The sequence below is a fragment of the Rosa rugosa genome, chromosome 1, assembly GCF_958449725.1.
Source record: "Rosa rugosa chromosome 1, drRosRugo1.1, whole genome shotgun sequence".
In the NCBI taxonomy this organism is placed as follows: Eukaryota; Viridiplantae; Streptophyta; class Magnoliopsida; order Rosales; family Rosaceae; genus Rosa; species Rosa rugosa.
In genome coordinates, this window is record NC_084820.1 from 3,846,897 (window position 1) to 3,859,493 (window position 12,597).

Consider the following 12,597-nt stretch of genomic DNA (forward strand, 5'->3'; position numbering starts at 1 on the left):
ATCTGTCACCCGGTTCTGAGACGAAAACCCAACAAAATTTTCTGAGATGATTATTGACATTTCTGAGACGAAACTAGAGTCAGTGAGGCAAAGAAAGCGTGAAGGTTTGAGCTTTTTGGTTTGGCTGATGTGTTTGTGCAGTGGTTTCACTTTCCCATGATTAGATTGTAATGTAATATATTATTGAATTACAATGGTGATTTGCCGAGTCACATGGCAATCATTCTAATGTTGGAGAAAGGTACAAATCCTTGACTTGGGTGGTCTTGGTCGCGCTCTTGACTTGGGTGCCCAAAGCAGTTTTTTTTTTTTTTTTTTTTTTTTTTTTTTTTTTAAGTAATGGGGCAGACAGAAAGTGAATTTTTTTTTTTGAATGTCTATTGGGGGCAGTAGACGTCTATTGGGGGGCAATAGGCGCTTTTCAATTAATATAATCTCTTCGTTTTTTTCTTTAATCAAAGTTTTATTTGTCTAATTTTAGGAATATAAATTCTCATTTCAGCTACCCAAAGTTCTATTGGAGGGCAATAGACGTCTATTGGGGGGCAATACATGGCCAATAGTCGTCTATTGGGGGGCAATAGACGTTTTGAATAGATGTAATTTCCTCATTTTTTTTCTTTAATCAAAGTTTTATTTGTGTAGTTTTAGGAAGATTAATTACCATTTTGGTAATCTAAACGTCTATTGGGGGGTAATAGACGTCTACTGGGGGGCAATACATGGCTGATAGTCGTCTATTGGAGGGCAATACATGGCTGATAGTCGTCTATTGGGGGCCAATAGACGTCTATTAGGGGGCAATAGACGTCTATTGGGGGGCAATAGACGTCTATTGCCCCTCTATTAGGGGGCAATAGATGTCTATTAGGGGCAAAAAAACTTTCCGGTGAGATTTTCAGCAATTTCCGGTGGGCGGCAGCCGGGGACCGGAATCCGGCGACCGGTGACCGGATTCCGGCGGCCGGTGACCGGATTCCGGCGGCCGGTGATGGGCTCCGGCGAAGTCTCCTATAGTTTCTCTCTCTTCCATTTTCTCTCTCTCTCTAAGTAACAAAGGGGTGAGGGGTAAAATGGTATTAAAAAAAAATTAAAAACAAAAAAAAAATCTTAATGGGGTATTAGGGAAGACTCCCTTAGAGTGTATTGGGTAAGAGGGAATTAAAAAAACTTAATGGGGTGAGGGAGAAAAAAATCCCTAGAAATGGGGTAAATGGACAAAACCCCTTTATTATTCATACACAATTTTTCTATGATGATTACTTAATTGAATTGATTCTAAGTTGCTAACTTATTTTCATCATGTATTGATTATACTCATGTATGCTTGATTCCCAAAGTGAAAAACCCTACACAGGTCTCTGATTTAGGTCCAATTGCACTCTGCAATGTGTTGTACAAAATATGCTCTAAAGTGATTGCGAACAGATTAAAAAAGTTTCTTTCACAGATCATCTCACCCTTTCAGAGCGCCTTCATTCCTGGACGCTTGATTACCGATAATTCTCTCATTGCTAATGAGGTATCTCACTTCATTCATACGAGTTCTGCCCAATCGGAGGGAGTTATGTCTTTGAAACTAGATATGAGTAAAGCCTATGATCGGATGGAATGGGTGTTTTTGGAGGCAGTTCTACTGCGATTAGGGTTTGATGGCTCATGGGTTCGTATCATTTTGCAGTGTGTTAGCACAGTTCGTTATTCTTTTCTGATCAATGGGAAGCCTTGTGGTTATCTCTCTCCTACTAGAGGTTTACATCAAGGTAACCCTCTCTCCCCATATTTATTCTTGCTTTGTGCAGAAGTATTTTCGGCTTTGCTAGAAAAGAAAGCCTCCCAAGGTCTCCTCCAAGGGATTCAGGTTTGTCATGGGGCTCCTACGATTCATCATTTGCTTTTCGCGGACGATAGTCTGCTATTTGGAAAAGCTTCATTTGAGGAGTGTTCACATATCCAATCCGTACTACAGGATTATGAGGCTGCTTCGAGGCAACAGGTTAATTTTTCCAAGAGCATAATTGTGTTCAGTAAAGGGGTTCCTTCTGATGTTCAACAGGAGTTGGCCGCGCATCTGGGGGTTGATATTGTTCCTAAGCATGAGAAGTATTTGGGTCTGCCTACGTATGTTGGTAAGAATAAGACTGAGACCTTTGCTTATATTAAGGAACAGCTTGGGAAGAAACTTGAAGGTTGGCAAGGGAAACTGTTAAGTGGTGCAGGTAAAGATTTATTAATCAGGGTTGTGGTTCAGGCACTTCCCTCTTACTCCATGAGCTGTTTCCTGCTCCCTAAATCTTTCTGTAATTCTTTACATCAAATGTGTGTTAAGTTTTGGTGGGGTAGTAAAGCTGATAACCGTAAGATACACTGGATGTCTTGGGAGAGACTTTGCCGTCCCAAAGAGGAGGGTGGAATGGGTTTCCGGGATCTATATGCTCATAATATCGTTCTTTTAGCAAAACAAGGTTGGAGGTTAATTTGCAATCCCTCATCCTTGTTAGGCAGGTTGTTCAAGGCGAGATATTTCCCTCAAGGTGATTTTTGGGATGCTTCCTTAACTTCTTCACCCTCTGTTTGTTGGAGGGGCATTTTGGAGGCTCGGTCTCTGCTTATGAGAGGGTTGAGGTGGCAGATTGGTGGGGGTACTGCTGTCCGTATTTGGGAAGATCCTTGGATTCCTAGACCGGTGAATTTTCGACCTCTTATTCGTGGTAATTCCTCTCTTACTTGGGTACGAGAACTGATTAATGATGATTTAACTTGGAACTCTTCAATTGTTGAAGCTACATTTGTTGCTGAGGATGCACATTTGATCTTGTCTATTCCTCTTAGTCACTATATGGTTCAGGATAAGATGATCTGGCATTATGATTCTAAAGGAAGATTTTCTACAAAAAGTGCTTACCGGCTAGCTCTAACACTGCTCCACCCTACAGCATCAGGTTCTTCTAATTCTAGTTTGGGTTGTCAGTTGTGGAAGCAGATTTGGTTTGCTAAAGTGCCAGGTAAGATAAAAATTCATACCTGGCGTGTTTGTTCTTCTATATTACCCACCATCTCTACTCTGCAGTCTAGGCATGTGTTCATTGATAATGGGTGCTATTTTTGCAATACTAATGACGAAACAGTAGAACATATTAGTAGAGATTGTTGGTTTGTGTGTGATTTATTCAAATTGTTTCCGGAGTTTGATCGAATTTTTCGTGAGGTTCTGCCCTCAATGTCCATTACTTCGTGGCTCCAATTTTATTTGGAGATTCTTTCTAAGGATGAATTTGCTCTTCTATGGTCCATATGGAAGGAAATGAATCAAAGACTATGGTCTCGGAAGTTCAAAACTTTGCATCAGGTTTACTTCCAGGTGCGCAACTTTGTTCAGTTATTGAGGTCATCTACTTCCAGACGTAGTAGAGGTGCTGTTAGACCAAGGAGGTCGTGGTTTCCTCCTCCTAGTGGTTGGCTGAAGGCCAACATTGATGGTGCCTTTAATCAGGATACTCATTGTGGAGGTATTGGAGTTCTAATAAGAGATTCAACGGGTTCAATTTGTTTGGACCCAAAATGAGCATTTTGGTTTGACAAAGCGTGTCTTGGAGAAATTGAGCCAATATCAGTGGCTCACATATATATTTTTGATAAGTTCAAAAATATATTATTAAGAGGCTAAATAAGGCCTACCAAACATGGAAATGAAAAATCAACTTTAGCACATTTTCCTACTTCGGCTAGGAGAAAGCGAGCTAGACAAGAAATGAGGGATGGCGGACTAACCATCCGAACTCCAAATGAGTTGAAACTTTCCAGATTAATTCTAGACATCCCATTGATCATTTCTTATGAAGAGTGCCAAAGCTCGTTCGGAGTGGAAAACCTTCAAACAAACAGTCCAATTTTCTGCAGAAGCAAAACTTGGAAACTGGACCTGTAAGAGGTCCAGCAGCATTTCTGGCCCAACCACATGGAAATAAATTCTGAAATTTTACCACAATAATCTACATTCATGGTGGATCATTTCATATGAAGAAATCGAAGGTTGAATCTGAGTTCTTAGTGGAGATAAAAATTGAGGGATAAGGGAGCAGAAAATGACTTAAACCTAACATTCCATTAGTGTTTAAGTGCTTGAACCTAACAATTCCATAAACTCATAAGTGCTCCATTATGATTTGTTTAAATGCCAAATAGTGTTGCTTGGTAGCCTATAAATAGAGGCTACAACATAGAACAATTCACTCATTCATACATCAAAACATCTCTAAGATGATCTAAGTTCTCTCTAGAGCAAACCTCTCTAAGAGCAACTCCTTTCCTTCTCTTTCTCTTATAGGTGATCACACTCTAAGTCCTAGTCTCCTCAGGAGCCGACTATCAGTGCCACCAAACCCTCTGTCAAAATGCTTCGGTCCTAGTCTCCTCGGGAGCCGACTGTAGTACCGCGACCACAACGGTTACGGAACCAGCCAAGCAAGGGTAACGCCCTAGCAACCCAGCCAAGCTAAAGTCACGCTTTAGCAAGTACTTCTCTCTATTTCCCGGTGATTTCGCTCTGCTTAACCTACAACGTTAAGTATCGACTTGGTGACACAAGACAAAGTCCTCCAGCACGAGGCACAAAGAATCCTGCGACGAGGTTGGTGCTCTCCTCGTCTACAGTCGCTCAAAAGAAGTCAGGTCAAGGGACACCCCCAACGACCGCACCAAAACTGGAGCCAAACATTTTGGCACGCCCAGTGGGACATCAGATACAGCATACGGCCAGATATTCACCATTGGGAAGTCAGACGATAACCCTTACCAAAGGGTTTACGTCAACTGCCTGAAACACAAGACCTCCAGTTACAGCCCGCACTCTCGTGTAGACTGTCGTGGTCTTTCTGAAGAACAAGTAACTCAAAGATTTTCTCTCAACTTGCAATCACCAGACATGTCAACTGAGCAGGGAGGAAGTCATCCGCCCGCTACTGAGGACAAGAATTCTGTTACTAGCAAGGTGGCCAATGTCCCCGTTACCACAGTAGTTGCTGCGGTTAGCGAAACAATTAAGAGCGATGAGTTCACCCCCCTCGTCATCCCAGAGGATGCTAGCATCGATGAACGACTCCGCATTCTTACGGTCAACAGCGACAACTATAGGAGGCACTTAGCCACGTCGATTGCGAGGACTGAGCAGCGGCTTCGCGATTTCGATCGACGAATGAACGAGAATGCCCAGAAGGCTGAGGAGCATGCACAAAATCTTGCCAATGAAGCCAGGATTCACGCAGATAAGATTGCTGACACAAATCTCACGCAATATAAGGAGCTTCTGAGTGCTGTTAACACCTTTAACACACAAAGCAAAGGTACTGCAGCTGACATCGCGGCAGTGCGCAAAGAGGGGTCCAATCTCGCAACCCAAGTTGCCATGCAGCAAGCCGAATTGGGACATGCCAAGGAGGTTCTGAATAAAGCATTGGGAGATCCCAACGCCATCCTCGGTTCCCTTGGCCAACTCTCTGCATCCGGCAAGTACATTCCGCCTAATGCCCGCTAGAAGGCTAGCAGCAGTATTGTCACACCCTCTGCAGCTGCCACCGCAATGTCTACCAAAACCAAGGACAAAGCGTTGTTGATTGGTGGCAAAGACACAGCAACACCATCGACTGGGCAAAAGAGCAAAACTCTAAAATTCGGTGACGGTACCCTGGCTGATCCTGTTGTTTTTGCTCAGTATGATAGTGATGGGGCAGAGAATGTCTACCAAGAGCTCCCAGGGAATTATTATGGGATTGATAAGACGGGCACTCCAATCAAAATCACTGCTTTGGCCAAGGATGTGTCCGCACCGGCGATTACTCTTCAACAGCCCAGTATTCCCCGGGTCGTTCGCCTGGAAGATGGAACAGCAACTACTAGCCACGCAGTGCCTCATGTGCAAACGGCCCATCAGACAGTGGCTGCACCTCCTCCTCCTGGCCCAGGTTATGTGCGACGAGAAGAGGTAGAGGAGATGATTAGGGCCGCGAACCAGAGGCCTAACTTGGAGGAGGCCTATCACGGGCCTTTCCCACCGCACATTATGAACTCACCTTATCCTAGGGGATATAAGAACATCACGTTCTCTACTTTCTCGGGAGAGGAAGTCGAAAGTGCCGCGGCCCATTTGGTCAGGTTTCGAGTACAGTGTGGCCAGTACCAGAACGATGACAACCTGAAGTGTAATATCTTCGCCACTTCTTTGTCAGGGTCTGCCTTCACCTGGTTCACTAAGCTACAACCAGGATCTATCGCGAGTTGGCCCGCGATGGAAAAGTTGTTTAAAGAAACCTTCGGGACTATCGAGCCGGAAGTAGATCTGGCTTCACTTACTCAGATGGCTCAGCAGCCAACTGAATCCGTTGTTGCATACCTTCAGCGTTTCCAGATCCAAAAAGGGAAGCTGAACGTGATTCTTCCGGAGAAAGAGCTGGTAAAGTTGGCAATCAAAGGCTTAGAGCCTCGCCAACGCAAGAAGCAACATGGAAGCATGTTCAATTCTATGGGGGAACTGATCACAGAAGTAGGAAGCTTTGAGCATTTGCTTAGAGAAATGGACGCTGTGAAGAACTCCTCCAAAGGGACATACATTTCGGGGAAACGGAGGACTGTGGCAGCAGTGAACCACTACTCAGGTTCCTTTGATCCTTACTATAGGTGTGAGGAATCCGGACTGGCAGAAGCTGAAGAGTCCGAAGAGGACGAGGTAGCAGCGCTTGAGCTCACTGGGAAAAAGGCGTCAACGCTAAAGCAGCTGAAGCTGTGTAAAGAGCCAATGAAACTCAAGTCGGTGGTCTTCACCAAACCTGAATTCGCAAGTTACACTTATGATGCGAATAAAGCTCATGAGATCTTAGAAGAGATGATCACTGCGAAGATGGTGAAGACCGACTTCGGACCATTCCCCAAACCGGAGCAATTAAGGGGGAAAAAATACTGTAAGCTCCACAATTTGTGGAATCACAACACAGCCGACTGTGTCAGGTTGAAAGATCAGATTCAGATCTGGTTGAATAATGGTAGCTTACAGGTAGAAGCGCCAGCAACAGCTGCGGCGCTGGTAGATTTGGATCCTTTCCCAGACACTGGAATCAACATGGTTGACGTAGTTTGGGACATAAAGGATCAACAGAGGCTGAGCCCAAATCGTACCACTGGGGGCTTAGAAAAGGTGATGGAGCAGTCCGTGAAGCGGAGATCAAAGCCGGCTCCACCTGTCGTGCTATGTTCAAGGTGCAAGGAGGAATGTGATATCCAGGCGTTGCACGAAGAGGAAGGACATACCGTTCGCTTTGGTACTTTACCACCAATAAAGTTACCAGCACATTCTAGAAGCTTCCAACCAGGTAGTCCGAGAATGCACGCTGGGTCAGGAACTTTTTCTCCAAGGGACTCTAATTTGTTCAAGAAATTGAAGGTTGGGAGGGAAGAAGAAAGAGCAAACGAGCGGTCAGACGTTATGACCAGACCGTATATTCCTCCGGTGCCGACGTCCACTATCAGGGAAGGGAGATGGTATACCCAGAAGAAGGGCAAGGCAGTGGAAATGAGCTCTTCAAGGAAGAGAAAACTCCAGCGGAGGTTTGGAGAAGCAAAGCGAACCTTGGAAGCGCTGGATCAGGGGTTGATTAAACCATCGCAGTTGTTGAGATCTCCAGAAGAATACCAGAGACAGGTGGAGGCACTGACCTCCAAAAGGTTCATCGCCCCGCGGGTTCTCCAGCGGCTTCCTAAGATGTCGCAACGAGCTTCAAACACCAGCGCTCGCCAGAAGGAAAGTCAGGAGAAGTCCCTAGCTCCCGCGAAGCGAGAATCACCACCAACCCGCAAACCTAGCGTTTGGCGGAGAATATCTCTCGAAGGAAGAGATAGCGAGCCTTCAATATTTGACAGGCTGGGGAGCAAAGACAATCGGTCCGCGACTGTGCAGTGGAGGCCTAAGAAAGTTCAAAGTTTGTTGGTCGCTCTCCCAAAGGAAGTGCCAGCGGCGAAACAAATTTCAGAGTCGCTGAACCAGGTTCCCATAGTACAGGAGCACGAACAAGCCAAGGCGGTAATCCCCGCAGAGGAATCATGGGATGCTTTCATGGCTAAACTGTTCAACACCGAAATCCCAGCGGATGAACCCAAGCTCAATCTTGATGATGACATGGACGAAACAGAAATGGTGGATACCTATTGCAATATGGTTTATGTGCTCCCTGCTAAGTATGCCTTACCAGTTGCTGCACAGGAATGCGTAGAAGCTGACGCGATTGGAGAACAACAGTTGCAGATCACTTCAGCCGCAACAACGCAGTTGAAAGAAGCAGTGTTCCTTGAGACTGAAGATGCTAACAGCAAGGGTTTCTTCATGAGCTTCACAAGACCCACACCCGCCATGGTGCAACACATGCGACCTTTGTATATCACAGCAGAAATGAATGGGACTAAGGTCAGTAAGATAATGGTTGATACCGGCGCGGCTGTGAATGTCATTACTACCAGAACCATGCATCTACTAGGGATCAAGAAAGAGAAGATCCAATCCACTTCCCTTACGCTAAAGAACTTCGCGGGGACTATGACCAAAACATTGGGTTTGATTTTCCTACGAGTCAAGGTGGGTCCAGCAGAAGGGGTTTACGCTTTCTTTGTTACAGATTGCTATGCGGCATATAGCGCAATTATGGGCCGCGACTGGATCCACAGGAGTTATTGTGTCCCATCTACCCTTCATCAGGAGCTGATCATATGGGACAGAGTCGCGGACAAGGCAGAAATTGTTAAAGCAGACCCGCGACCTTTTTCGGTATCCGCCAACTATTTGGACGCAAGGTATTACCTAGAACCAATCTCTCCTTTACAAGTCGTTGGTATTGATGATAAGGGCCGCCCCACAGGGGTGACGACCTCTGAATTGGCACAATGGGGGCTCGCGGTCGCAAAAAACGACCTCGAAAGGCCTGGATATGCGGTGCCATCTCCAAGTGCTAATTAATGGATCACGAACTCATGGAGGAAGAGGTGGAGTGTGGTGACCCGAGAGGGGGTCCCACAGCACCGCGACTCCGAGCCAATGAGGAATCAACATGTCACGAATGGCATCTCGATAGCTCATCAACCCGAAACCGCCAGGCCTTTTGAGTTTAGGTTGTTGGTTTACAAAACACTTTCTTGGACAAATCATTCTAGCAACCTAACAACACATTTTCAAAAGCGGAATTCGAAATGGGCTAAGAGTTTTGGGCTTGCGATCGGAGCCCAATTTGGAAAATAAAATTGATCTCTAAGTAACGACAAGTATGGGAGACGCGCCCCAGGGTTACGGGTCTCCCGGAATTTTTGTAAACGAGCAGGAAATAAATAAAAAGTAAATAAACAAGCTACTACAAAATCCGATTAAGGACCGAAACCTTCTTTTGATAAAACTAAAGTGAAATGCGCCAAGCCGTGCCATGTGCCTCCCCTGTACGCTTCCCGACCACATGCTCGAAACCTGCACACTATAGTAGGGGTGAGCTTTCGTCCTCGCATGCCCAGTAGGGGCCGACCCAACCATGCTAGGTTTGAAAAATAATATACTTGAAAATATTACTACATAATATTGTGCACGTTTATCGAAAAATGCTTTAAGAAAAGTGGCAACCACAAACATTTGTTTTCTTTCATAAAACATGTGCAGTATGCTTCACACACTTGGAGCTCCGAGATACTTACCTGCCGGCTAAAGTAAAATAAATCAGTGACCGACCTGGTTCGTCCTGAGTATGAGAACCAGCCAACTACTCTGTAGTCCTTGTGACTACAAGTAGCGAAAGTGTCAATTTCCTGGCTCTGAGTCTCCTATGACTGGTTCACTGTCCGTATTTGCTTTTCCTTGACAAACATAGGAGCACAGCCCCCTCCGGAGGTTCACGGTTATCGACACCGTGGGATCCCTAGGAATCAACGCGTCTAGGTCCCATTCACTTTCAGGTCACAAACATACAAAGGGTACAGTATCTCAACATGCAAGTCTAGCCTCGGTTTTCGCAATCATCAATTATCAGTTCTGAAAACACTCGTATCACGAGGCATCGACTAATGAACAACCAAAAACATACTTGCAGGCAACATAATATTATACTAGAGCATTCCACATATCTTGAAAAGCCTCTAACAAGGAAGGGACAGCTCACCCTACCTGGAAATGGAGTGCTTGCCCACATTCGGGTTCGTTCCCGACTTTCGATCCTTTATCCAAATCCAAGTGCACCCGCTCGGGTCCTTTATAATAAAATTATATCCGATAAGTAATTAATTCATAACTCACCTTAAAATTCACCAAATAACCAAGATCGATAATTATCAAAAACCATTCCCGAACAACTCACTTAGAATAGTAAGCCCATTTGGGATATGGTGATCATACCCCAACCAATAGTATAGTTCGGGTTAAATGTACTGTCTACTGTTCCTTTTTATTTCAATGAGGCCATTAATTATTTATTCCGACTTTTACCAATTTGGGAAACTCACTTCTTTCTTAAAAAGGAAAGCGTCCTTATCGCTCCGCTAAACTATCGTCAATCCGAGCGACCAAAGTCGAGTCGATTCCTCACGTTTTACGAGGTCGGTCAACCATGGTCAACTCTCGGAGTTGACTTTTGACCTTTGACTTTGACTTTTGACCAAATATTCCTTTATTTACCATTATCCTTATTTATTAAAAATAAATAAATAAATAATTATAAATAAGGTTTTACTTTCACTTTTACCAATTTACTTCTCCTTTTTCACCTTTTCACTTTTACCATGACTTTTACCTCCATACTTTCACTTTTATCTCCTTTTTACCGAAATTACCTTTACTTTCACCTTCTTCACTTTTTTACCACTTTACCAAGGTAAAAACTCATTTAATCCAATTTTTACCATTTTCTTTATTTTCCCTTTTCTTCCAAGAACAAATCCACTTCTTTTCTTCTTCCTTTTCTTTTTCCTTTGGCCAAAACTACACAACTATAATTACCAAATCTTCAACAACAAAATTCCAACACTAAGAAAATTATGCTAATAAAATCCTACTAATTTATCCATCCTCAAATCTCTAATTTCACAATTTTTCCAACAACAACAATAGCTCAACATAAACCAAATCAATCAAATAAATTCCAAAAATTCTAGGGTTTGTCCAAAACCCATTCCTTACCCTTTCTCCTTCAAAAATCACGTCATATACCTTCTCCTTGGCCTTCTTCACCTACAAATCCGTCCATAATCAACATCTCAACCAAAAACTCGAAAACAAGGTTGCATGGATAGATCCTTACCAAAAATCCTTGCCAAACCCGTAGCCTAGCTTGATGGTTCAAGGAGAAATCGGGTTCATGCAAACAAAATCACAAACCCAAATTAAAATCTCGGATTTAGGAAGAAATAGGTATAGATCGAAGGATTAGAGGCTAGATTAGGATGGAAAATACCTTGATTTGAGCTTGGAAAGAAGAAATCACAAAAGCCCCAATTTTAGCTTCGGGTTCTAGGGTTTTTGGGTGAGTGAATGGCTAAATTTCTTGATTTTGGTTGGAGAAATGGAAAGAGGGAAGGAAGAGAAGAAAATCTGGAAATTTTGGTGAGGAGAGGGGTTCCGGCGACGGCGGCGACCGGCGGCGGCGCGGCGGCGGCGTCCGGCGGTGGCAGCGATTTCCGGTGAGATTGTAGAGAGAGAGGCTCTCGGTTAGAGAGAGAAAGAGCTGAAGAGAAATGAGGGAGAGGCTAGGGTTTGAGAGGAAAGTTTTGCTTTTATACCTCTCCCAAATTTAATTGTGAAAAGTCGAATCTGCCCCTCCTTTTGGGCCAATGGGCTTGGGCTGCTACTATTTCATTTTCCTTTTAATTTTCTCAAGCCCACTCCGAAAATACATCACCAAACATCCTTATTTCTCCGACACTTCACCGAATCCTTTCGGGAAAATTTTCCGGGCTTGTCCTAAGCCTCAATACTTTAAAAATACTTTTCTAGACCCAAATTGGATTTTCTCTAAATTTCTTAATCCTTTTTAATGGCCTCATAATCTTAATCTAATCTCGAATACATTCGTACCTTACGAATACGTGATTTCATACGTTATGCGACAAATTAAAATAACAAGAAAAAGTACGAAGTTAAAATGTTCTCCTTTCAAATTTGCTTCGGCGATCTTTTTGCTGCAATGAACTTTAGTACCTTCCAGGCCCAAATGAAAGGACTTTGGCCCAAACTTAAATTGTCGGCCCAGTAGGTGGTCTCGACACCAAAACAATTTCCAAAATCGATTTCTTCACTTAAATCACCTTGCGAAAATCTTATTGGCGAAAAATTACATTCTAAAAATTAAACAAAATTTTCGGGGGCTCACATGGAGGCCGTTCATTCCTTGTATGTGAGGCTATCCTCATACTTGTTGGAAAAAGAGGCCTATGATCGAGTCGCGACTTTAGAAATTGTTAATGAAGAGTTCACGGACCAAGAAGAGGAGGAAGAAGAGATTCAGCTTGCTCCAGCGGCATTGGATGACACACCTCCGAAGGTTAGGGACCCTACTGAAAAGGTCAATCTGGGAACAACTGATGAGCCTA

The 12,597-nt window shown here is 43.9% G+C and overlaps 1 long non-coding RNA gene across 1 annotated transcript; it reads right to left on the reverse strand.

Annotated features, from left to right (window-relative positions):
- Positions 1-9,226: 9,226 nt before the first annotated feature.
- LOC133726996 (uncharacterized) lies at positions 9,227-12,313 on the reverse strand. Its single transcript, XR_009854966.1, has 5 exons — positions 11,463-12,313; positions 11,310-11,334; positions 11,189-11,239; positions 10,181-10,263; positions 9,227-9,500 (listed from the first exon to the last, which is right to left on the reverse strand). It is a non-coding gene; the product is annotated as an uncharacterized LOC133726996 (long non-coding RNA).
- Positions 12,314-12,597: the final 284 nt, after the last annotated feature.